A 25,052-nucleotide genomic window follows, 5' to 3' on the forward strand; every position below is an offset into this window, starting at 1 on the left:
GATTAAGGACATGGATGCAGGGAAAATGCAGTCTCAGCTGTGCCTAGCCTTTCCTTCATTGAAGTAGGTTTTTATACTTTATTCTCTGAATGAGAAAGTGTCAAAGAGCTTTGCTGTCATGAACCCTCACATTACTGAAATTGATGTACCTGATTCCATAGCAAGGATGGATTAGGTGTTCACTGCTTCTGTGCTCTTGCTTGTGATCATAACCTTGCAAGCATTCTGCATGTGATATCCAAGGCTCTTTACTGCCCTGTTACCAATAACGGGCTGGTAAGTGTATTGTAGACTCTTGTTATTGTAAACTCACATACAAGCTAATGTTTCTAATGAAACATCTTTGTCTACAGATGTATAATTGACCCTTGAACAATGCAGGGGTTAAGGTGCCTGACCCCCTGCACAGTAGAAAATCCACAAATAAACTTTTTTTTTAAAGATTTTATTTATTTGACAGACAGCCAGCGAGAGAGGGAACACAAGCAGCAGGAGTGGGAGAGGAAGAAGCAGGCTCCCAGCGGAGGAGCCTGATGTGGGGCTCGATCCCAGAACTCTGGGATCATGCCCTGAGCCTAAGGCAGATGCTTAACGGCTGAGCCACCCAGGCGCCCCCACAAATAAACTTTTGACTCCAAAATATAACTACCAATTAACTGTACTTTTTTTTAAATATATATTTATTTATGGGATGCCTGGGTGGCTCAGTTGGTTAACCATCTGCGTTTGGCTCAGGTCATGATCCTGGGGTCCTGGGATTGAACCCCATGTCAGGCTCCCTGCTCAGGGGGGAATCTGCTTCTCCTCCCTCTACCCTTCCCCCTGCTCATGCTCTCTCACTCTCTCAAATAAAATCTTATGAAAATTTATTAAAGATAATTATTTTTTTTGACAGAGCGAGCAGGGGGAGGGGCGGAGGGAGAGTGTCCTGAAGCAGAGCTCCATCCCAGGACCCTGACACCATGACCTGAGCCAAGCTGAAATTAAGAGCTGGCTGCTCAACTGACTGAGCCACCCAGGCTCCCTATTGACTGTAAACCGTGCTCATAAGAGTTGATAAACATTTTGTATGTACTACATACTGTATTCTTAAAGTGAGGGAAAAGAAAATATTATAAAAATCATAAGGAAAATATATTAATAATACTGTGTTGAAGAAGTTCATATATATGTAAGTAAGCCTGTGCAGTTCAAACCTGTGTTCAAGGGTAAGGGTTACTGCAGAAATCATCACTGTAGAGCAGCCATATTTTAATTTGAGGATAAATATCAAAGCAGACACACCAGTGGGCAGCTTTCTGCCAGGCTGTAAACTTATAGAACATGAGGGGTGCCTGCGTGGCTCCGTCAGCTAAGCATCTGACTTCAGCTCAGATTGTGACCTCAGGGTCCCGGGATTGAACCATCCCCCCAACCCCCCTGTCAGGCTCTGCACTGGGCATAGAGCCTGCTTGAGATTCTCTCTCCTTCCCCCCTGCCCCAACCCCCACACTCCCACTCTCTATCAGGTAAAATCTTTAAAAAAGCACAAACCTTTCATGTTTTCAGTTTTTCTCAACCACTTTAATATCAATACTATAAGAAGCTCCAATTACTATAAAGGTACTCGCTGAAAGAAGACCAGAAATAATAACTTTTTCTTTTTTAATTGGCAGACAGTTATTACATCTGTCTTGTAAAACATCTGTCTTGAATACCTGTGTGTAGGTTAGGTCTCTTGCTCAAGTGTTTGCCAGTTGGGGTAATTTAAGATGGTCATATATAGTAGTATTTCTGCCAAGTTTATTTTCTTATATGTTAGGTTTATATGTAAACTTTAAAGAACTATTCATTGTACTTGTTTCATGTCTTGTAACTTCTCTGTATTTTGTTACAACATTGCCAGCTGATTGCAGTAATCCACATTCCCATGGAGGATCTGTTCTGTAAGTGTCAGAAGCAAAGAGGAAAAACTTTCAATAAAAGGAAGATAAAGTGTGGAGTATAGCAGAGCAGTGAAGAGTGGGACCTGAGGAAAGGCCGGTAGATTTGGAAATTTGTATCCTGGTCACTTAATGACAGTTTCAGGAGAGAAGGTATGTATCCACATGGGGCTGAGGAATAGAAGAGCAATGTTAAAGATGGGTTAGTGGTAAGGGTGTGGTTCTTTTGAAAGATTGTGAGGCACATGAAAGACAGTACGGTTTTTGGATTTGCTTTTAAATGTAGGAAAGATTTGAGTTTGGTTACAGGCAAAACAAGAAGTAGAGAAGAAAAACCAAAGGTGTAGAAGAGGCAAAAAGGCAAGAACGAGGGTGGAGAGCATGGCTGAAGACATCACCTTGGCATGTCTTTTTCAGAGTCAGAGGATACATGACTTAAGGTGGGGAAAGGGACAGTAGAGGAGAGGGCTCACCGACTGACCTTAGTCCCATTCATGAGAGGTGGTGAGGTCTTATTTCTGGGGGGGTATGAGAGAAGAGGATGGAAGTTTGAGACCCAGAAGGGTCTTTACAACTTCATAAAAGCATGTATGTACATTAATACAGATCTAGAAAGGATCTAGACATTTAAAAGTGGTTTCATCGGGATCATTGCTTAAATTTGTAACTTCTTTAAGAGAACCAAATGGAGTAAATGCTATCAAGCAGGGCATCAATCATAGGATAAAAATACGGAAAAGAATGATAGATGAAGCAAAACTTGGTTTTAAATTGTTATTAGATTTCTCTTTCTGTTCCTTTTTTAAATTTATTTTTTTATTTTTAAATTTTTATTTATTTTTTAGTTCATGTCTTTTGTTAACCTATATACGATTTTTTGTCTTCCGGTTTGTTGAAGCAACAGGTCGGATGACATTTGCCACAGTAACGTCCATCAAAGTGGCTAGCCGTAAAAACTCCAGCACGCATTCATCTGAAGGGCACTCCCGACAAAGGCGACTGATTTTGCCGTTCTCATCCACCTTACAGTATTTCAGGACAGCCAGTTTAACCTCCTTTCTCTTACGCTTATTCTTGACGTTTATTTGGGAGTGGTATAAGACTTCTTCCTTTTCTTAGCATTGCCACGAAGTCTCAACAGAAGATGAAGAGTGGACCCCTTTTGAGTGTTATATATAGTCAGACAAAGTACGTTGTTTGCCAGCAAAGATCAGTCCCTCCTGCTCAGGAGGGATTCCTTCCTTCTCCTCAATCTTGGCCTTTAGATTTTCTATTGTATCTGAGGGTTTAACCTCGATCCTGACGGTCTTCCCTCGTGAGGGTTTTCACGAAAATCTGCAGCTTGGGGGCACCTCCACCTGAGATGGAGGAAAAGGAAGAGGAGGGTCAGACCTGGGCACACAGGAGAGAGTGTCGGGTAGGCCACTGGCCAGAGAGAGGCCCAAGAGCACACACACCAGTTTGTGTGGGTTTTTTTTTTTTAATTACATTTATACGTGTATGTGATTCTGAAGTCAAGTAGTACAGAAAGGACATCATGAAAAGCTAAGAATCACAATATGGACCTCTACCAGCAAGTTTAGCTCCCCACAGGGAGAACTGCTTGAAACAGTTTGTGTTTTTTCTGGCAGTTGCCTCCATACTGCTCAATAGTGTGTTTATATCACTGTTTCTTGATTTCTTAATTTTAGACATAAATTGATGGTTTTCAAGACTGAGAGGATTTAGTGTACGTTTCCCACCATCCTTCGAGGATTATAATATCATTACTCTTTTTTTTTTTTAAAGATTTTATTTATTTATGTGACAGAGACAGCCAGCGAGAGAGGGAACACAGCAGGGGGAGTGGGAGAGGAAGAAGCAGGCTCATAGCGGAGAAGCCCGATGTGGGGCTCGATCCCATAACGCCGGGATCACACCCTGAGCCAAAGGCAGACGCTTAACGACTGCGCTACCCAGGCGCCCCATAATATCATTACTCTTGATTCCTTTATAGACTTCCTTTACAAAGTCTACTAATTTTTTTTCACTTTTTTTTTTTTTTATGGACAGAGAGAGAGCAAGTACAAGCAGGGAGTAGGGGCAGAGGGAGAGGAAGAAGTAGGTTCCCTGCTTAACAGAGAGCCTGATGTGGGGCTCTATCACAGGACCCTGGGATCATGACCTGAGCCCCAAGGCAGACGCTTCACTGACTGAGCCGCCCAGGTCCCCTGACCTTTATTTCTTATATCGGCTGTCAACAGTAATTCTTGTCTATCTGGTGGGTAAGACGACAATATTAATGCCACATCTTTCCTTTTGACTCTCCCTCCACCCTCCATCTTTTGTCATCTGTGTTCTTACAGTTACGTTGTCAAAGGTGATGACGTTTGCATTCTGTTTCATGACTTTATTAATAGTTAGCTTTATCGGTCGATACAGCTGGTACAGTAGATCACAGTTTATACTAGGGTCACATTCCCTTACATAGTATTTTGTTTTTCTTGGTGTTTTTAATTATTTTTTCCCCTTGTACTTTTGGTTTTTATCATAACTACAATTATTTTACTGTCCTTCCTCATATCAAGTATTCTCTAAGTCTTCCTTTTGTTCCAGGAAACACTTCTTTGCTTCAGTCTGAACCTGTTGCTTTTTTACCCTTACACACAGCTGTCAGCTTGGGACTTAGCTGCTCTCCTGAACTGAATCCATTATATCTAAATTCCATATATGGCAACTATTGCTTTTTGCCTTTGTCTTAGGTCAGGTTCCCTAGAAGAAACGTAAGTTCTTTATTTTTAAAAAATTTTGTAGATAGTATATGCATCATAAATATCTTTCCCTGGCCTGTGGCTTATCTTGTCTTAGTTGGTAATATCTGTTGATACGCTCCTAGCTGTATTTCAGAACTTAATTTAAACATACCTTTGTGACAACTGAATGCTCACCTCCCCCACGTCATGTTAATCATTCCATCCTCTGAGACACAAGAACCATTTCCACATGACACTGTTTTAGCACCTAATCACAGTGCATTCTAAGTGCCTTCATTCCGTTATTCTCCTTTCCAGGAGAGGTACCTTATTAGTTTGCTTGAACACTTATTTAGCCCAGCCTTAGTTAAGTGCCCAATAAATATTTTCTGAAAGAAATTATACCCTTGAATGTTAGCCATTTCCATTAACTGCTGCTACTCCAATCTATACTGGTCAGGGTTCTCAATCACAAATTCCTTTTTTTTTTTTTTTAAGATTTTATTTATTTGACAGAGAGAGAGACAGCCAGCGAGAGAGGGAACACAGCAGGGGAGTGGGAGAGGAAGCAGGCTCCCAGCGGAGGAGCCTGATGTGGGGCTCGATCCCAGGACCCCGGGATCACGCCCTGAGCTGAAGGCAGACGCTTAACGACTGCGCCACCCAGGCGCCCCATCAATCACAAATTCTTAACTGTCTCCTTTAAGCAGAAAAGGGATTTATCAAAAATTATCCAATCACTTACAAAATTGTTGGAAAGGCTAGAGGAAGTCTTGATGTAAATCTCGCAGAAACTCCAGAAACATGCTACAGCAACGACCTGGTAGGCAAAGTGCGGCGGCTATTNNGCCAAACCCTGGAAGCCAGGAGTCCAACATGCATGTAACCACTGTTGTCTCCAGAGCTGGGCCACTTCTGCTGCTACCTTCCCTGGCAAATGGAAGTTCTGGGCAGAGCCTCTCTCCTCACGTTTGCTCCCTCCCATATCCTCAGTCTTATGCGGATGGATCTGATCTTTGTAGACAGGTCATACACTGCATCTGAGCTGCAAGACAAGTTGGATTTGTGTTCTGGTATTTCTATCAGGAGGCAAGACTCATATAGAAATTTCCCCCAAATTCAGAGAAGATGACAGGCAAACAACTGGGACAGATGCCATTATACCTTCCCAGATGCCTCTTCAATACAACCCTGCAATGTTGTCTACCTTCGTGTGCGAGAGCTTCAGGGGATTCGGTACCCCTGTACTCGCTTTGATCTGACATGCCTCCCTCACATCCGAAGAGCCGTAAACTATACAGCCCGGTGGTATAGCCAAATAAGTCAGTACGTTTCTACAATTCTAATCTTTGAGCTAGTCGTTCTTTCTGGCTGATACCTATTTTCATTTTGCTCCCCTTCCAGAATACTTTTTCAGAAGTCACCTAATTCTTGATTGTGCTTCCATCGAACCCTACAACACGACAGGCCCGGGCAGTCCAAGGCAGGGAGTGAATATGTAGGGGGAGAGAGGACCAAAAATTTGATTAATGATCTCTTAAAATTGTATAGCACAGTCTAGTTTCCAGTACGCTTTCTCATTTGAATCCTTCAATAATACATATAAGGTGCTGATTAAAAGAAGACAGGCTCAGGGGCGCCTGGGTGACACAGCGGTTAAGTGTCTGCCTTCGGCTCGGGGCATTATCCCGGCGTTACGGGATCGAGCCCCACATCAGGCTCCTCCACTAGGAGCCTGCTTCTTCCTCTCCCACTCCCCCTGCTTGTGTTCCCTCTCTCGCTGGCTGTCTCTATCTCTGTCGAATAAATAAATAAAATCTTAAAAAAAAAAAAAAAAAGAAGACAGGCTCAGATTCCTCACTATTGAAGAGTTTATGGATAAGCTAGGGGAGGAGGCCAGAATGACCTATGTAGTAACAGTTTAGAGTTGGAGAGATCACTATGAATTCATATTCAGCTTAATAAATATAGGTGGCAATGTACAGAAATGAGTCTAGGTAGGTCTACATACATAGGTCAGTATACACCATGTCCTTGCTCTGTGGCTGACAGGTCCTAGAAGCAATAATACCCCAGTAACAATGAGGCCCAGATATTAGTTTCTTTTTTTTTTTTTTTTTATGTTATGTTAGTCAACACACAATCTGAGTTACTGAGGGTTAGAGCTCAACATAAGAATTTTGAGGAGATACAATTCAGCTTGTAACAGGGAAAAGAGTAACTTTACAATGGAAACCCTTGGCAAACACTACCTGAGCCAGATGACCCAGGTCAGTAACCACAGTGATGTCATGTTGACAGTGTGGCCCTTGACCTGAGATGATGAAAATGGCACTTCACCTCATAAAAACCCCCAGTCTAATCAAGACAAATCCCAGCTGAGGGATAGTCTACAAAGTGCTTGACCTGCACTACTCAAAATTGGTATCAAAAACAAGAGAAGGGAGGAACTGCCAGCCAAGAAGATCCGAATGAGATGATTAAATGAGATTTCCTCGAACAGAAAAGGAAACGAGGTAAAAACTAAGGAGATCTGAATAAAGTACGGACTCTAGTTAATGTCAGTATAGTTCATTAATTATAACAAATATACTATACTAAGATGTTAATAATAAGGCAATGCAGGGTGTCTTAACCTGTTCAAGCTACTGTAACAAAATACCGTAGACTGGATGGCTTATCAACAACAGAAATTTCTCACAATTCTGGAGGATGAGAAGCCCAAGATCAGGGTGCTGGCCCGCTTCCTCACAGATGGCTGTCTTCTCACTGTATCTTCACGTGGTAGGAGGGGTGAGGGATCTCTCTGGGGTCTCTTTCAAAAGGGCACTAATGCGTTCATGAGGGCTCCACCCTCATGACCTAATCACCTTCCAAAGTCCCCCACCTCTAATACCATCACCTTGGGGGTTAGGATTTCAACATATGAATTAGGCAGGGGTGGGGGAGTGGGGCTGGGAATGGGAGGGTGGTAGGGGCATAAACATTCAGTTCACTGACCAAGGTATATGGGAATGCTGTAGTACCTTTGCAATTTTTTCTATTAATCTAAAACTTCTAAAATTTTAAAAGTTTATTTAAAAAAATAAAAGAACAAAACAAAAGAAGGCTCACATGTAGTTTAGCCCCAGGATTAGAACTAGGACTAGAATCAAGTCCGTTTGAATCTAAGTCATTTTCACTACTGAGGACCTTCCACCAACAGGGAAGTTAGGTGTGTGTCTGGTTGTTGAAGGTACAGGATGAGGGTGGCTAATAAGTACTTAAACTCCAGTAGTTCAGGAAGATCAGGGCAATATAAAGCAGGTGAGTGCTATGGACATGAGCAGAAAGCACTTCCCGATCCAGAACATCAACCGCTGGGGGAATCAGGTGCCAAAGAACCAGGCATAGAGATGCAGAGACTGATCAAATAGCAGGTGGTTAGGACACAGCCAGAAGAGTGGGAATGAAGGTCCAGAGATCACATAGATATTTTAGGACACACAAGATTGGAATCTAGAATTAGAGTAATAGGTACTGGAAATAAAAATAATTGTTACCTTTTGAGTTAAGGACTGTACTTTTAATCCTTGCCCTCGGAGCCTTTAAGTGTGGCTGGGCCTAAACTCAGGTGGGAGGGAGCTAGGAAACCTGGCGGGAGTTGGAGAATCAAAAGGGTGGGGAGCCAGTAGTTCCTGATGACTGCCTTCCATCTTTCAAAAGTCTTTTCGGTCAGTCTTACTCTATCCCTTTTTTTTTTTTTTAAGTTTGATTTATTTATTTGAGGGAGAGAGAGAGAGAGACGGGAAGGGACAGAGGGAGAGGGAGAGAGAAACTCAGCACAGAGCCCGATGTGGACCTCGACCTTACTTACAACCCTGAGACCATGACCTGAGCCGAAACCAAGAGTCAGTGGCTTACCAGACAGAGCCATCCAGGAGCCCCAGTCTTACTCTATTCTTAACTTTGGCTTTTCTGCTTCATAGCCTAGTTCCCTCATGCTGTTCCTTTGTATATCCTTTGATAATAAATGGCCTCCCATACATAACATTATTTAGATCTTTCAGTGAACTATTTAGGGTTCTTCCCCACCCACTCAAATGTCACTCTTGCCCAGTGTCTAATCCTCTGAAATACTAAATATTAGGATACGTAAATGCCAACTAATTAACCAGGAACAGTGCTTTGCCTCTGCCTCCAGAATTGGGCTAATCTTACAGAATTAGAATTACTAATGACCAAGCAGCATGGACTGCCCCTTCCCCTACTCCTGCAGCCACTCGTTACAGTGGGCTCTCCCAGGTCAAGGACCGTATTTCATTCATTTCTATCTTTATTATCTTAAGCGCTAGCACCAAATAGGTCCTCCATAAAGTTATTTTTTCAATTTGAATAAAGCAATGACCACCCCACTAAAATTGCTGGCCTCCCATTCTGTCTTCCCTGTTTAGTTTTTCTCCATTGCACACAGTTACAGGTTGAATTGTGTCCCCCCTTTCCACCCCCAAAAGATGCTTAAGTCCTTCCTACCCCCAGTACCTGTGAATGAAACCTTAATTGGAAATAACATCTTTGTAGATGATCACGTTAGGATTGAGGTCATTAGGGTGGGCCCTAACCCAACATGACTGTATCCTTGTAAAGGGTGAAATTTAGACACAGACAGTCGTGCACAGGGAGAATGCCATGGGAAGACGAAGACTGAGACTGCGGCAGGCAGCAGAAGCCGATGAATGCCAAAGATGGTTAGCAAACAACTAGGATGGAGGAGAGAGGCCTGAACAGTCTCCCTCCCAGCTTCCAGAAGGAACCAATGCTGCCAACACTTTGACCTGAGACTCCTAGCCTCCAGATCATACAGCACATCATGGTTTAAGCCTCAGCGTGTGGTACCTTATTACTGCAGCCCCAGCAAATGAATACTTGCCATCTTTACCTTCTACCTTTATAATTGTCTCCCCGATTAGAATGTAAGCTCCATGAGGTCAGATATTTTATCTGTGTTGTTCATTCATAAATCGTCAGCATGCAAAACAGTTCCTGGCACATGGTAGCTCTCAATATTTGTGGTGAAAAGTAATATGAATGCTTCGGAGGAGAGGGATTTTTCACATTAACTTGGACATTGTTTTTATTTGAACACAACCTACATGAAAATGTGCCCAATTATAATGTGACAATTGAGAACTTAATTGACTTAAAATATACAATGACATCTGGCTACTACTCTTTGGGAGGGGGGAATCCGAAATCCTGGAAAGTTGTCACTATTACTGGTTTCCATACTTCACTAATGACAAAGTGCTTGGGACTGTGAATACACATGTTTAAGGTAAGGGAGGCCAGCCATCAGGGTTCCTTGTTACTTTATTTTTTGGCTTTTAAGTCTACTCTTTCTCTGAATGAGGTACACAGTTAAGTCAAGGGTAGACAATCCTTCTCCTCTTCCTCATCTCCACTACCTTTCTCCTGTGGCCCCCAAAATTTGAGTGCTTGAATGCATGTGTTCAGGAATTAGAAGACAATAATTTTAGTTTCTTTTTCTTCCTGTACACACACACACACACACACACACACACACAAACACACTATATCTATAAGACCCTTTTTTTAGTTTTTTAGTTTTTCATCCATATAGGGGAAGAAAAAGTTTTTCTTAACCCTCTTAAGGTCCCTGACTGGGTCTGAAAATTAAACTGACAAAGATAGATTAAAAGAAGTGACATATATATTTATATTGTCTTATGTGACTCAGGAGCATTTGTAATGAAGACCCAAAGAAACGACAAAACCTGCTTGCTTTTACATTGGGTCAAACAAAGGGGCAATTGTGGAAAAGTGACTAAACTATGTGGGCAGGCGAAGGGAAGATAAGAATTATTTTAACAAAAGTCTGTTGGGGCAGAATTCTCTTGGTCTCAGCTTCTCCTCGATGATAAGAATGTTACTTTCCTTCTGGTATAGGGAGGACATCTTTCATAAAGGAATTTCATTTCCTGCTTTTAAGAAAAAGAAGGAAAGTCAGAGTGTTTTTTCTTGTATTTGCTGTTTTTCAAGTCCTCCAAACTCTATGCCAAAGCAGCATACCCTGGGGTGTATGCCCTGAACTCCTTCATCAGCATTTCCCAACAGTCCTGAGAGGTAAGTATTATCCAGGGGTGAGAAGGCAGTGGTTACTACCTTACACAAGGCATGAAGAAATTATAAGGGGTAGAATTCAAGCCTCCTAAATCTCAATCCAGTGTCCTTTTTGTTGTACTGGTCATAGCTGGACATTTCCCCTTTTTATGTCTGGACAAAGAAAGGGTGGGACCCGGAAACATGAAAGAGATGCGATTTTAGAATTGGAGGGAACAAAGAATTCTGTGGGTCTTTGGACTCCATAGCCATTACCTATGGCATCTCTGGGAGGACTGTGGGCAGCGAGCAAGGGAAGGACAGGCTTGAATTCCAGAGAGTTAGGACTAGTCCCAAGTGCCCCCATCCCCCACGGCAATGGTCTTCCTTGACATACACATGCCGGACACACACGCAGCCAAGGGGCCAGCCTTGAGACATGGTCTTGATAGAAACCATCCCAGATTGCCGGGACAGGCACTTAAGAGTTCAAAGAAATAAGGAAGATGAGAACACTAAAAAGAGGCTGGGATGGAAAAAAAAAAGGAGATTAGTTAACCAGGAGGAAAAGTGTGAATGCAGAGCAAGTGGAAGGTGAAGACAGTGTGGGGATGGGTGGCAAGGCCACATTCTTGTGCCCGATGTGCAAGGATGACGGTGAGCACATTGAACGCCACTCCTGAGACTCCTTTGACTTCTTTTTTAAAGATTTTATTTATTTGAGAGAGAGCATGGGGGCGGGGAAAGGAAGGCATGAAGGGGAGAAGCAGAGAGAGAGAGGGGGAAGCTGACTCCCCACTGAGCAGGGAGCCCAATGGCGGGGCTCCATCCCAGGACCCTGAGATCATGACCTGAGCTGAAGGCAGATGCTTAACCGACTGAGTCACCCAGGCGCCCCATCCTTTGACCTTTTGATACAGAATTAATTTGCAGTATGGACTTTCCACAAAAGCCCCCTGCAGTTTTCAGGTGGCATCCGGATAGCTTCTGGTGGCACCGTGGAATTGATAATCACTAGGTGGAACAGGAGGAGGGGCAGGAGGGGTAGTGGTACCTCAGCGAACACACAGGCCTCGGAGAGCTACGCGCGCCTTGGGCTACCCCCGGGGGCATCTTGTTTCAAGAAACGATACCCAGGCAGATGCCCAGGTGTTTAGGGTGACCTTGGTGATCCTCTATCTCAGATTACTGGTCTTCACTGCCCAGCTCCCAGACCGCGGCTCCTAGCATGATTTTTCTGGAGTTCTAGGTTCTATTGACTTCGAAGAAGCCTCCTCCCAAATCCTTTCCTTGGAAATGCTTGGAAGGATAGCAAAAGCAGCTATCCCAGTCCTTTACCTGGACACACGCAGTGACACCAGCTATCGCCGCCCCTCGCGGTGGCTGGGCCATTCTGCACGGTCCAGGGCTCGCTTGGGGGAGAGGGGCGACCCGGGTGTGAAGCGCCCCCGGGGCAGGTGTGCCACCGAAGAATGGTCGGGGGCAGGCTTCTGGGCCTCGGGGGCACGGGAGGCAGGGAGGGAGGTCTGCAGGGAGGGAGGTCTGTGCAGGGAGGGAGGTCTGCAGGGAGGGAGGTCTGTGCAGGGAGGGAGGTCTGCAGGGAGGGAGGTCTGTGCAGGGAGGGAGGTCTGTGCAGGGAGGGAGGTCTGTGCAGGGAGGGAGGTCTGCAGGGAGGGAGGTCTGTGCAGGGAGGGAGGTCTGCAGGGAGGGAGGTCTGTGCAGGGAGGGAGGTCTGCAGGGAGGGAGGTCTGTGCAGGGAGGGAGGTCTGCAGGGAGGGAGGTCTGTGCAGGGAGGGAGGTCTGCAGGGAGGGAGGTCTGTGCAGGGAGGGAGGTCTGCAGGGAGGGAGGTCTGTGCAGGGAGGGAGGTCTGCAGGGAGGGAGGTCTGTGCAGGGAGGGAGGTCTGCAGGGAGGGAGGTCTGTGCAGGGAGGGAGGTCTGCAGGGAGGGAGGTCTGTGCAGGGAGGGAGGTCTGCAGGGAGGGAGGTCTGTGCAGGGAGGGAGGTCTGCAGGGAGGGAGGTCTGTGCAGGGAGGGAGGTCTGCAGGGAGGGAGGTCTGTGCAGGGAGGGAGGTCTGTGCAGGGAGGGAGGTCTGTGCAGGGAGGGAGGTCTGCAGGGAGGGAGGTCTGTGCAGGGGAGGGAGGTCGCAGTGTGTGAGGTCTGTGCAGGGAGGGAGGTCTGTGCAGGGAGGGGGCCTGTGTCAGGATTGCCCTGCCCGCCGGCTTGGTTTTGGAAAAATCCTGGCTGCGGGAGATGCTTGATGGGCTCGATCAGATGGTCCCTCCCGTGGGGACAGGCGCTTAAAATAACGTCTTGTGTTGGTATGCGGTGCCACTTCTACCACCAGCCAACCTTTCCGTGAGATGATTTGGAATCCTGCAGACGGTCGCCAGTCGATTCTCACCTTTAGCTGCCGGGTTTCGGATGGCTTCCCTGGGGTGGTGAGCCCCCGAGGAAGATGCGGCCGGATAAATGCGAGATGATTCACGGGCTGGGATGGTCGGTTCTCATGGGTCCCTGGGAGTTTGCTACCTACGTGTAATCCCTTAGAGCCTTGTTAGGCTCCATGTCTTCACCATCCGCTGGGGCGAGCCTTTTCCATCAGGGTTTAGTTTAAGGAAAGCTGCAGGCTTTTCTTTCTTATAACCTACATCAGTATTTTCTGAGTCTGCTAATCTCTGAATGGCATATTTTGGAGAACTGTGCCTTTGAAGACTTCTGAAAATTTGTCTTGGGCGGTGTGTAGTGCTTGGTGAATATGTGTCGTCATGGCATTTTATACTATAACGCTACCGTACGTAGGTGTTTTGCCAACTATTAATTACCTTCCGTTCCAGTTAACAGAATGGGCTTAACTTTCCAAGTTCGTGTTTGCAGCAAAATCTCCATTTAGGATCTTAGAATCATTGTTGCCACACGTGACCCAAGTAAGCGCAGGACCCAAGTTGCAGCATGTTAGTAGAAGTCTGGACCCGCCATCAAGAGACCTGGATTCTAGCCCAGGCCTTTTCACTTCCTGTGTGACCTTGGGCAAGTCACTTAACTTCTTTTGTTCAGTTGTCTCCTATCTGTAAGTGGAGTTAATTATACCTGCTCTGCGGCTCTTTCAAGGCTGTTGTGAGCATCAAACCTAGGAATTAGATGGAAAAGCTTTTGTAACCTGTGAATTTCTCAAGAAATAGGTATATGATTAATTCAACCATGAGATGAGGAGTTTGCATAAAACATTCTCCAGGACCCCTTTCTTTCCAGCCATAGACTTAAAGACTGCCCAATGGAACTTCTCTCTAAACCTGGTACTTTTCTTAGGCATTGTAGGTCTCTACTGTATGAATGAATGCAATTGGCAACTGATTTGGTTACTTTATTAATAAACATTGATACAGTGCTAACTATGTGCCAGGTACTGCTCTAAGTGCTTTACAAATATTAACTCATTTAATCCTCATAATGAAGGTATGAAGGTAGGTACTGAGAAGTATCAGAGGCATTTTCCCATGAAGAGGTACAGGTCTGTAAACATTCCTTCGTTACTTTGCATAGCCCTCCATTCTTCACTGTGCACAGTGAGGAGTCCATCCCTGAGCTGACTAATTGTAGGCTGCTTAACTAGAGACTGGGTAATAAATTGCTCTTGGTCTTGGATCAGCTTTTTTTCTCCCAATGTAATTTTTGAGAAAAAAAAATTTTTTTTAAATACTGTGATTTTTAAGTCTCAAGCTTTGGGCTTTTGGTCATAGCTTCATCACACACTCTTAAAATTCAACTTCTAGTCATTGTAAAGACAGACTGGTTTAAATATCAAGAGTAGGTTGAGCTTAAATTGCCTTCTAAGTACATTTATGCCTAAGTATAATCTAGTCTCTTGGCTATTTGTTGACTCATTCTTTTTGTGAATGGGTCTTAGCTTAATGGTGGGTCAAAATATTTCTTGAGCACCTCCTGGGTGCCAGTACTCAGCTTAATATTGAGAGGTTCTAACAATGAACAAGACACAGCCCTTTCCTTCAAAGGCCTCACAGTCTGTTTCTTATATTCTTGACCTACTTCGCATATCTGGGCGCATAAGTAACCTGTTGTTACCTCCACAGCAGGCAGACAGCTGGTGTGGTATTTATAAGTAGAAATTAGGGAATGGGTCGGGACATGGGGAAGGTTGGAATGATTCTAGAGATAAAAGCTTGGGTAGTGATTATTAGAGGAAGAGGGAAATGATTAGAAGTTAAATCAATGGATAAACACAAGGGTTTTTTTTTTCCTCACAGAGGATTATAGGGAAGGAAATTCTGGAGTAGATTACAAGGAAAGATATATTAGTGACATGTCGTAATTATGGTATTCAACATAGTGGTTAAATCTGAGAAGTGCCCTTTTAAAAAATGTCATTCAGAGCTGAAAGGCAGATTTTGATGTATGATACAGATCAACTCCCATTACGGTGAAAGGAAAGAGACCATTCAGTTTATTCTTTGCAGCTAAAATGATAATGGTTTTGTCACAGTAATTTATCGGGGCTTCCATTTTGTAAAATTTTCCAGCAGTTTTAAACATTTTAAGGGCAATAACTAGGTTCCTAGGATAAAACATTTCTGGAAACGAACATTTTGGTTAAAATGTTTGTTGGTTTTTAAAATAAAGGCTTTATTGAGATGTAATTTACATACCATGCCATTCCCAATTTAAAGTTTATGATTTCAGTGGTTTTTAGTATATTCACAGAGTTGTGGGTCAATTTGTTTTTAGATCCACCTGGCTTGTTCCCAAAAGAGTTGAAAGTGGCTAAGATACCTCATTGCTTCTGATGGTGAAAATATTTGCTAGTCTTGACTTGGCAGTGGATAGATGAACCATAATGTCAGCCATAGATGCTTTCAGCAACTTCAAAGGATTCAGCATGTGTGGAGCAGGGTTTATTAACTAGGCCTGCATGGATCACCAGCAGCAATGAAATGGCGTGGTAGTCCTCCTCTCATGAACTTCCCAGACGTGGATAACACCACGAATGTTATAGAATGGTCAAGATTACCTGAAGTTGTTTAATTGGGAGACTCATTGTGGATCAGGATGCTGAGTTTTGTAACAGTACAAAATCTTCTAAAACCCCTGCTCGAGATGCTATGTAAACGTTCCTAGATGAGACAGCAGTTTAGACCAATAGAGTGTATATCTGTAATCTTCCTTTCCTCCCGTATCCCTTCATACCTACTGAAGCCACATGGCCTAGATTTTTTTCTGGGATAGCTCCTGTTTTATGTTCTATGCCTCTTCCCCTTTAACATCAATCCTGGAAATTCTAACATTTTTTTGGTGTTGAAGTTACATTTTTCAGACTACTTTCAACAGCTGAAAGCAGGACAGAAACCTCATCTCTGATCATGTGCCAGATTTGGGGTTTAGCAAGTACATTCGATTTCCTCAAGTATCCTGTCATGCCTCTTCCATCTATATTTCCTCCTGATGTCCCTAACAGTCTGTCTCCGGGAAATAATGGTTTGGGATGACTAGGCTACTTGTAGGAATGAAGCAGGGTATAAAGAAGTGGTTAAACAAGGAAGCACGTTTTCAGGCATGTTGAACAGGATGAGTAATAGAGAGGAGAGCTGGGAGCCAAGGGCAACCAAAGGAACTGTTGCAGGAAACAAAATAAGAAATGGTGGTCTGGTAGACTGGGGCACAGGTAGATGGTGTGGGAGAGAAGGGGACAGACTTGGGAGACAGGGCTCTATGATGGATTAGATACAGGGTGGGAAGGAGAGAGAACCGTGTAAGTTAACACCAGTAGCTCTAGCTTTGGAAACTGGAAGTTAATTCCCATTATATCACGAATTTTTGCAGACGCTGTGTAACTTGTAAGCTACTCAGAAATACTTCAGACTGCTTGAGCAAAGCAGAAAGCTCATGACTTCCTCTTGAAATTTGTTACTGTCTCTTGAAGTGTGAATGTCTGGTATGTTGCCCAGTGGCTAAAAGAGTACAAAGAGGTTTTAATTTTAATGAGAGTTGCTACTGCCAGATAAACATTTTAAATCTTCTTGGTGCTTTTAACTGTTCAAAGCAGGGAAGCTCTGGAGGAGGGTTTATGAATGGGGTTTCTGGGATTTAACTACAACCTCCAAAGTGTTGGGGGGGGGCGCATTATAGGAAAGTGTGGGATGGGAGAGACAAACCCTCTTACCTTACATCTTATCTCAGAAGGTAATTTAGCTGCTTTGTTTTTAACTTTACAGTGAATTTCGCCTCCCTTGGGAGAATCTAGGGGCACGTGGCCCACTGGAGGGTAGACTTTGGTTTATTTGTCTCCACTTTAGGCCATTCCTAATGAAGTAGAAGGTATTCTCAGAAGTAGAAACTCCTGGCTGATCTATGGAATAAGGCCGGGCCCTAGTAGGTCATGTGGGCAAGCCCACCCCTCCCATTCCATCCCCAATGGCATGTCCTCTTCCCACAGTGTCTTCCCAGACCTTTTGCATTTGTCTCCCTGGGAAGTTTGTCTCCTCCTTTTCTTCTAGCTGTGTCTCTCTCTCTAATCAATTTAGTGAGGTATAATTTCTATGTAATAAAATTTATCATTTTAAGTGTATAGTTTAGTGAGTTTTGACAAATATATTCTGTCATGTAACCACTACCACAAGCAAGATAGAAAACATTTTCATCATCCTTAGGATTCCTTGTGCTAAGCTGCTTCTCTTCCCCAGTTTATTCTTTGTAGCTAAAATGATAATTTTAAAACTAAACTCCCGTTTACTAGAGTTGTGCTTACCCACTGGGACAGCAGGAAGAGTTGTTTGTGTGTTTTCAAAATATATTTTAAGGTTTCACGTTAGCCCAACCAATAGACTGAGCTAGGGTGTCGTTCCTGTGGCGTTTCGTTCACAGTGGGGGGTGAGAGTGGATGGCAGAGGAGTTTAAGGGGTTTATTTAATCTTTACGTCACACACTAACCCCTTTACCTTTATTGATGGTGTCTGCCTTTGAGGCCTTGGGTCCTTAGGTCCTTAGTGTGTTAAAACGCCCTTTGGTCAGTTTTGCCTTTTAACAGTTGTCCTGTTCCTTGGTTATAATGTCAGTCTGGGTTTGTGGTGGTAACAGATTTTTAAACTGCAGAAGCTTATCCCTGGCTTCTTCATGCCTTGGACCTTCTCCATTTCTCTTCTAAGCCCTCCTCAGCTGGAAGTCCCCTAAACCAGCGGCCATTAGCATGAAACATTTCCTTGTACAATAGAGGATTTTTACCCATTGTGGAACTTAGGGATGGTGTGATTATGTTTTGGTTTCAAAATAATGGCTCCAGGCTTGGTTGAAATCAAGGGAGAAGTACATTATCCATTTTTAAGTGTTCATGAGGACCATCTATCTACATCCTTTGACCCGAAGTGCTGCTGTGGCCAAAAACATGAGCACATTGCTGAACTGGAGGGAGGCCTGACACCAAAAAGACAAGTTTTGTCTCTCCTTAGTCACTCATACACAAACTTGCATTTTCCTGCGGACAGCCTCTCCTTTGCTATCCTGCCTGCCGCTCCGTTTTTGCAGTGTAGACAATAAACTATCTACTTTAAAAATAAAACAAAAACCTTGCATTTTCCTGGCCAGGAGTCCTGTGTGGGTGGTTGGGGTTTCTACTTTTCGATAAAAACACACTGAAACTAGAGGAATTTCAGAATGGGAGAAATAAAATGATTGTGGCATAAAGTAGGTAGATTAGAAAGGCAGAACTCTTTAATTTAGAGAGGTGAAGGTGGAAATTGGTGAAGTAGTTAACGTCAAGAATAACAGAAGTTTGTAACATCAAATCTCAATAGGGATACTTGTTAGATCTTGAAATAAATGTGTCATTTAAAATGAATTTCTTCTTTAAACGTTAAGTTTATATTTATGAAACTTATTAGCTCAAGTTATGATGACAGCTAAGATATAGTAGATAAATAAAAAGAGCTTGAATAATTCATGCATCATAGTTCTGAGATACCAACTTAACAAACATCTCTTTGACAGTGTTAAAGAGTTTACCAGCCAGAGCTGTTTTTGTTGGAAGTAACAGAAACACAACTCAAAGCTGAAAAGGATTTTATTTGCTTCTATGACCTGAATGCTCAGGTCCGTGGATTCAAGGCTAGAACGTGCTCTCAGACGCTCTCTGTCACTGGCTCTCATGTCAAATTGTGCTGTCTACCATTGATTTCATCCACATGACAGCTCTTTTCATGATGAAAAAGATGGTCAGTGGCACCTGCCGACCACATGATCTTCCAGTTCTGGGCCTGGAGGGAGTCTGGTGAAAGAATTCTGGTTGCCCTTGCTACGGGTCGTGCGCCCTCTCTGTTCACTGTGCTGTGTGTGTTGGGGAAAGAATACTGTGCATAGTCAAGTCATGCTCATCTCCAGGACAAGGCGGAGGACAGGACATCATGATTGATGGCTCCACTCAGACCTGCTGGGGTGGCTGAAAGCTGTTGCCCATCAAAAAGAGTAGTTCATATCCACTATGAATAAGTTACCCAAAATACAAAGTGACTGAAATCCACCCCTCCTCTGATCTGTAAGCAGAAGAATGGGAGAATTTTGCCAGACCAGGAGGACATTGGATATCTTACCCCTATAAATCATTTTGAATTAAAAAAAAAAAAAAAAAAAGAGCCATGGAGAATCCATATAAGCAAATGTTACTGAAATCACATCAGAGATTGAAGATTTGAGAAGTATTTTTCATTTAGTCTTGATCAGGGGGTTATGAACCCTATGTCACCTTTCCTTCTGATCTTTTTCTGCCATATTTCCTCTGTGTTTTGTTGCCCCTCATTTCCTTCGTATTTTTGCTTGAATACACTGCGTTATTCTCATCCCCCATTTTCATCAACAGATCATTTGTAAAATTTATTATTCCCGTTGGATTCATTTCCAGTGTTCTTTTTCTGCTCTCTTGCCTTCCACCCTGTGGTCTGCTCCTTAACACCCCTACTCCTTTATTTAATCTGCTCACGCTAATGCTCTGTTGGGCTTTGTTATACCCAAATGCGCACACGCACACATAAAATGGGATAAAACAAATTCTTATGAAGCGGATTGTTATTCAGTGACTTCTTCGATTAAGGAGGGAACTTCATTTCCTCAAATCCTTGGACTTTTGCTTTGTTACCACTCCCTGAATCCGACATCACAGTAGGAAGTAATTTCTCATGAGTTTACATAAATTATTTTCTGTGTATGGGAGTATCTATATGTTTTAAACAATTAAACATTTTTGTGTTAGACTACACTTTAGACTAGACTAGTTAGAACTTAGTTTTTCATTTTACCATACTGGAGTATATACAGTATGGTGACCAGCTATTTCTTTAAGGATAAGATCTCACTTTAAAACATTTTTATAGCAGTCCTTAAAAAACTTTTACCCAGAATTGTTCTCTACATGCTCAAGCTGAGAAAAATCTTACTTCTCATTAGACGAGCATACTGCTCACGCTGGGAGCAGGAGTCCTGGAGATGTGGAGATGTTTTTTATAAAATCAGGACATACGTATTTTAATAAGGAATTTGGGTCAAAACCTGAATGAAATGTTTATCAATTCAGAATAGATAGATATCTTTCTCTCTCTCTCTCTCTATCTTATTATAGAAGTGAAAAGTTAAACCCACTAGAGTTAATATTGTATTTTAACCCACTCTTCCTGTTTATACTAATTTTTTTTCATCTTAAACCAAGATTTCTCAACCTCTGCACTATTGCCATAGTAGGCTAGATAATCCTTCCTTTCTGTGGGCTTGTCCTTGTAGGATTTTTAGCCAAATTCCTACCCTTTATCTGCTAGATCCAGTAACATCCTTCACCCCCAGTTGTAATAACCAATCCTTATTGTCTACAGACATTGTCAAATATCCCCAGGGGGGCCAAATCCCAGTCCCCTCGGCTGCAGTAGAGAACCTCTGCCCTAGACCTTAAGGCTTAGACTAGGATAAGAAAAAGTGGGAAAGAGTTAAAAATAGAAACAAATTTATTGGAAAAAACTTTTAAAAAATCACTTTTCAGTAATTTTTTTTCTGCTTATAGAAATCATACATCTCAGATAATTTGGAAAATACAGAAACATGTAAAAGGAAGAAAATTAACCTAACGCCACCCAGAGATAATAATTATTAGTTATTAATTTACTTCTTTAAGTCTTTCATCTATATTCATGTGGTAATTTTTATGATTTTTTAAACGTTATATATATTGTGAGAATTTTTATAGTATTAAATATTCACTGAGAATGTTTTTGGTGGCTAGATAATATTCCGTCACCTGGATGTACCATAATTTATTTATTGCTGGGCATTTTCACTATTATAAGATGGGTACTATGGTGAGCATCTTTATATATAAATCTTTGAATTATTTTTAGCTAATTTTAAATTCCAAGTCTCTTTGACAAGTGTTGACATTTACATTTAGGCAGGGTAGGGTATTCACATTTATTTCATTTTTAAAAATAGCATTTTTATGTACATTGCTTCAGGGCTGGGATGACCAGATGTCCCACTTCTGTGAGGTGCTTTCTGCCATCCAGTGCCTTTATTGCGTTTTGAGAAATCCTCTTAGATAGAAATATATAAATTTATTTTGAAAACCTAACCTTTTGGAAATCTCAACTGTTTCCTTTTCCTGACCATTTTCCTCATGGTTGTTCTTATTCATTGTTTCTCCTTGATTTTGAGGGGAATCTGGGCCAGACAGAATTACTAAATTAGAAAGAATTAACAAACAAACCGTGAGGCTATTGTCTTAAGAGTATAAACAAAGTATAATTTTAACCTGTAAATTACCTGAAAATATGTTATCAATTTATTGTAGACAACATATCCTCTTAATTAGAACAAGTTACTATTTGTCGGGAGCGGTCAGAGGATGAGGTGGTTTTCATTGGATAGTCAAGAACCCGAGAGACCCTCAGCAATAACTACCTGCCGCAAAACAAGTAGAATCGTGTTAAAGATAGCACCCTTGAGTGGCATCTTTACAGCTCTCAGAAGGTATTTGGGGTTTGTGAGGCCTGTGGGTCATTGCTGTGTACTTGTAGCCACAAGTGTGGTCGAAAGTCGATGGTGTGGAAACTTAGATATTGAAGCTATAGGAAACTGAGTAGAAGTTGGAAGTTTCTTTGCTTTCTTCCTCCGTGAAAACCTTGATTTTTACCTTCTTTTATTGTCATTTGTTTTCTTCTAAAAACCGTGGCTTGCATAAATCCACGACTCCATGGCAGTATAATGATCAAATAATAACGGTTAGTATTTACCGAGGTCTCACTGTGGACCAGACACTATTCTGAGAACTTGGTTACAACTGTTTCCTTCCTTGGCTTCCACCTCTCCCAGTGCCTGAAAGCGAGGCAGTGTATCATACAGTCAAGCGTGGACTCTACACTTAGTGTTTGAATTCTGGTTTGAATCCTGGATTCAGGGGCGCCTGGGTGGCGCAGTCGTTAAGCGTCTGCCTTCGGCTCAGGGCGTGATCCCGGCGTTCTGGGATCGAGCCCCGCATCAGGCTTCTCCGCTAGGAGTCTGCTTCTTCCTCTCCCACTCCCCCTGCTTGTGTTCCCTCTCTCGTTGGCTGTCTCTCTCTCTGTCAAATAAAAAAAAAAAAAAAAAAAAATGAATCCTGGATTCACTCTTCGCTTTCTGTGTGACCTTGACCAAGCTACTTAACTTTCTGGTGCCTCAATTTCCTCATTTTTTTAATGGGGATAATAATACCTACCTCATGTGGTTCTAATGATGACTGAATTTTTTTACTATATATAAAAATGCTTAGAATGGTAACTGATGCATTATACAGACTTAACTGTTGGCTCTTATTGTTGCTATTTGGTTATAGCTATTGTTCTTTCTCTCTGGCCACTTTGTCTTCTTCATAAACTCAGTTGCCTCCTATAACCTCCTGGATATTGGTGCTCCTAAGTTCTGTCTTTAACCTACACTCCCTCTGGCCTGATCCGCTCCTGAAAAGTTAGGTGTGAGCCTGTGCTGATGACTTTCAGATGTCTGTTTCCAGCCTGCTTGTTCTCCTTACTGCTGCCTATGGACATCTTTACAGACACCTCAGACCTGGCATATTCAACATTGAACTTGTCATCTTCTACCCTCCTCTTCATTCCACTCTACCCTACTTCCCCCTACTTTGCTCATCCATGGGATGGGATAATAGTAATATCGACTTCATAGAGTTACGAAGAGGATTAAGTGACATAGTTCATGCCTAACGCTTAGAATAATGCCTGGTACACATTTGGGAAATGTCAGCCACTGTAATTGTTAGTATTTGTGTTCCCTGTCTGGTGAATGGCATCAACATTGATCCATGTGCCCAAACCAAAAACTTAGAAATTGTCTTGATTTTACCCCCCTTTAGTCATCCACCCCTACAATCACTTACCATTTCCTGGTACTATCCTTACTTTGTTTAGACCCTTATTATTTCTTTCTTGGATCCTGTAACAACATCCTAAACAATGTTTGGTCTTACCTCCTATACTCTGTTTTTTGTTCTGTTACCAGAGTGATCTTTATGTAAGGAACATATCTGATCATGCCACTCTCTGACTTGAAATTCCTCAGTGATTCCCTATAGGATATTGTCTTGAGAATAAATATGTTAATGTAGTGCTTTCCAAACTTTGGTTTCCATCTGAAACCGCCTAGGAATCTTGTTAAAATGGAGCTTCTGATGTAGGTCTGTGATGGGGCCCCAAGACCTTCTAACAATTTCCAGGTGACACATGCTGCTGGATTGAGGACCACACCTCGAATAGTGAAGCCCCGATACACTGGGCTTTTCCTGATCTGCCTTCACCCTGGGCCTGCCTCCTATCTCATTTTCCCTCCCGGCATTCAGGTCTTCACTTTAAGTCAAAAGCTCTCCAGGTTATCTTCTTCCTGCTTTGCAGCATTCCCCTTGCCTGGCTTTCTCCACTGTTTGTTCATGAATTATGTCTTTCAGATCCTAGTCTGTCCGAGATGTTCCCGAGTGTTCTTATAGAGCACTCTGTCTACATCTGTCCTGACACAACACTGCATTGCAGGTGCTTATATCCCGAGGACAGGGGAAATATCACATTTGTTTTGTTTTAATAACAACTTTATTGAGATATCATTCACATACAGTACAATTCATTCATTTAAAGTGTGTAATTCCGTGGTTTTCATGTTTTTTGACCTAGCATCTAGACTAGTGTTTAGTACATAGTAAGTAACACCTCCATGATTGAATGAATGAATGAATGAATGAACTAGATGGCGTTAACGTACCATTGGAAAATTTTCTCCAGCTCTTCCTCTGTGCATCTGTAATTTTCGGCTTTAACATTTCAGCATTCAAATCATGTTATTTATTCATCAGTAGTTCTTTATGAGCTTCCTTCTTTCACCTCTCTTTTTGGCACCAGGATGGGAACCATTTTATTCTTCTCTTGGTCAGTTTTAATGTATCATTATAGATCACTTTCCTGAATTCTCCAGTGCTTCCAGTTCTCTTTTTCAACTCAGGCTGTAATGAGAGTATTGACCCAAAACACAGATCTTAACATGCTGTTCTCCAGCTTAAAAACTCTGGCTGGTCCCCAGCCCCTCCTCCCCTGCCCTATTTATCTACCGTAGAATCAACTCATTCCTTATCTTGACATTTAAGACTCTTGATCTTTTTCTAACCCTGTTCTCTTGGCTTGATCTTTCACAACATGGGTTTCCCAGACTTTATATGTAGCAATCATCTGGAATGCTTTTTAAAATGTAAATTTCTGAGGGGCGCCTGGGTGGCGCAGTTAAGTGTCAGACTCTTGATATCCACTCAGATCATGATCTCAGGATTGTGGGATCCAACCCTGAGTCAGGCTCCATGCTCAGTGGGCAGTCGGCTTGAGTTTCTCTCTTACTCCCTCTGTCCCCCCACCCCCCGCTCTCTCTCTCAAATAAGAAATAAATCTTTAAAAAAAATGTAAATTCCTGAGTCTTGCTTCCAGAGACTCTTGGAGTCAGTAGGTTTGGGAGCCCCAGGAATCTGCATTTTTTAACCAACGCCATAAGGATTCTGATGCGGGTGATCTGTGGAATTCCACTCTGGGACATACCTTGCTGGGAACCTGCTGGGAACCACCCTTGCTGCTTGAGCCTGTGTTCCAGCTTTGCCTGACTTGGGACTTTGTCTACCATATTTCCCTCTTACCAGAATCCCCTACCTAATAAATGCTCAGTAAATGTTAGCTGATGTAAACTTTTTGTTCAGTTGTGGTGGTGGTGAGGCTTTTTAAAATTATAAGGCTATATTACTGT

General features: G+C 42.6%; 1 pseudogene; it reads right to left on the bottom strand.

Moving 5' to 3' along the window:
* Positions 1 to 1,546: 1,546 nt before the first annotated feature.
* LOC121100188 overlaps positions 1,547 to 25,052 on the bottom strand; it is a 62,640-nt pseudogene continuing 39,134 nt past the window's right edge.

The sequence above is a fragment of the Ursus maritimus genome, unplaced genomic scaffold (assembly GCF_017311325.1).
Source record: "Ursus maritimus isolate PB19 unplaced genomic scaffold, ASM1731132v1 scaffold_35, whole genome shotgun sequence".
Lineage (NCBI taxonomy): Eukaryota > Metazoa > Chordata > Mammalia > Carnivora > Ursidae > Ursus > Ursus maritimus.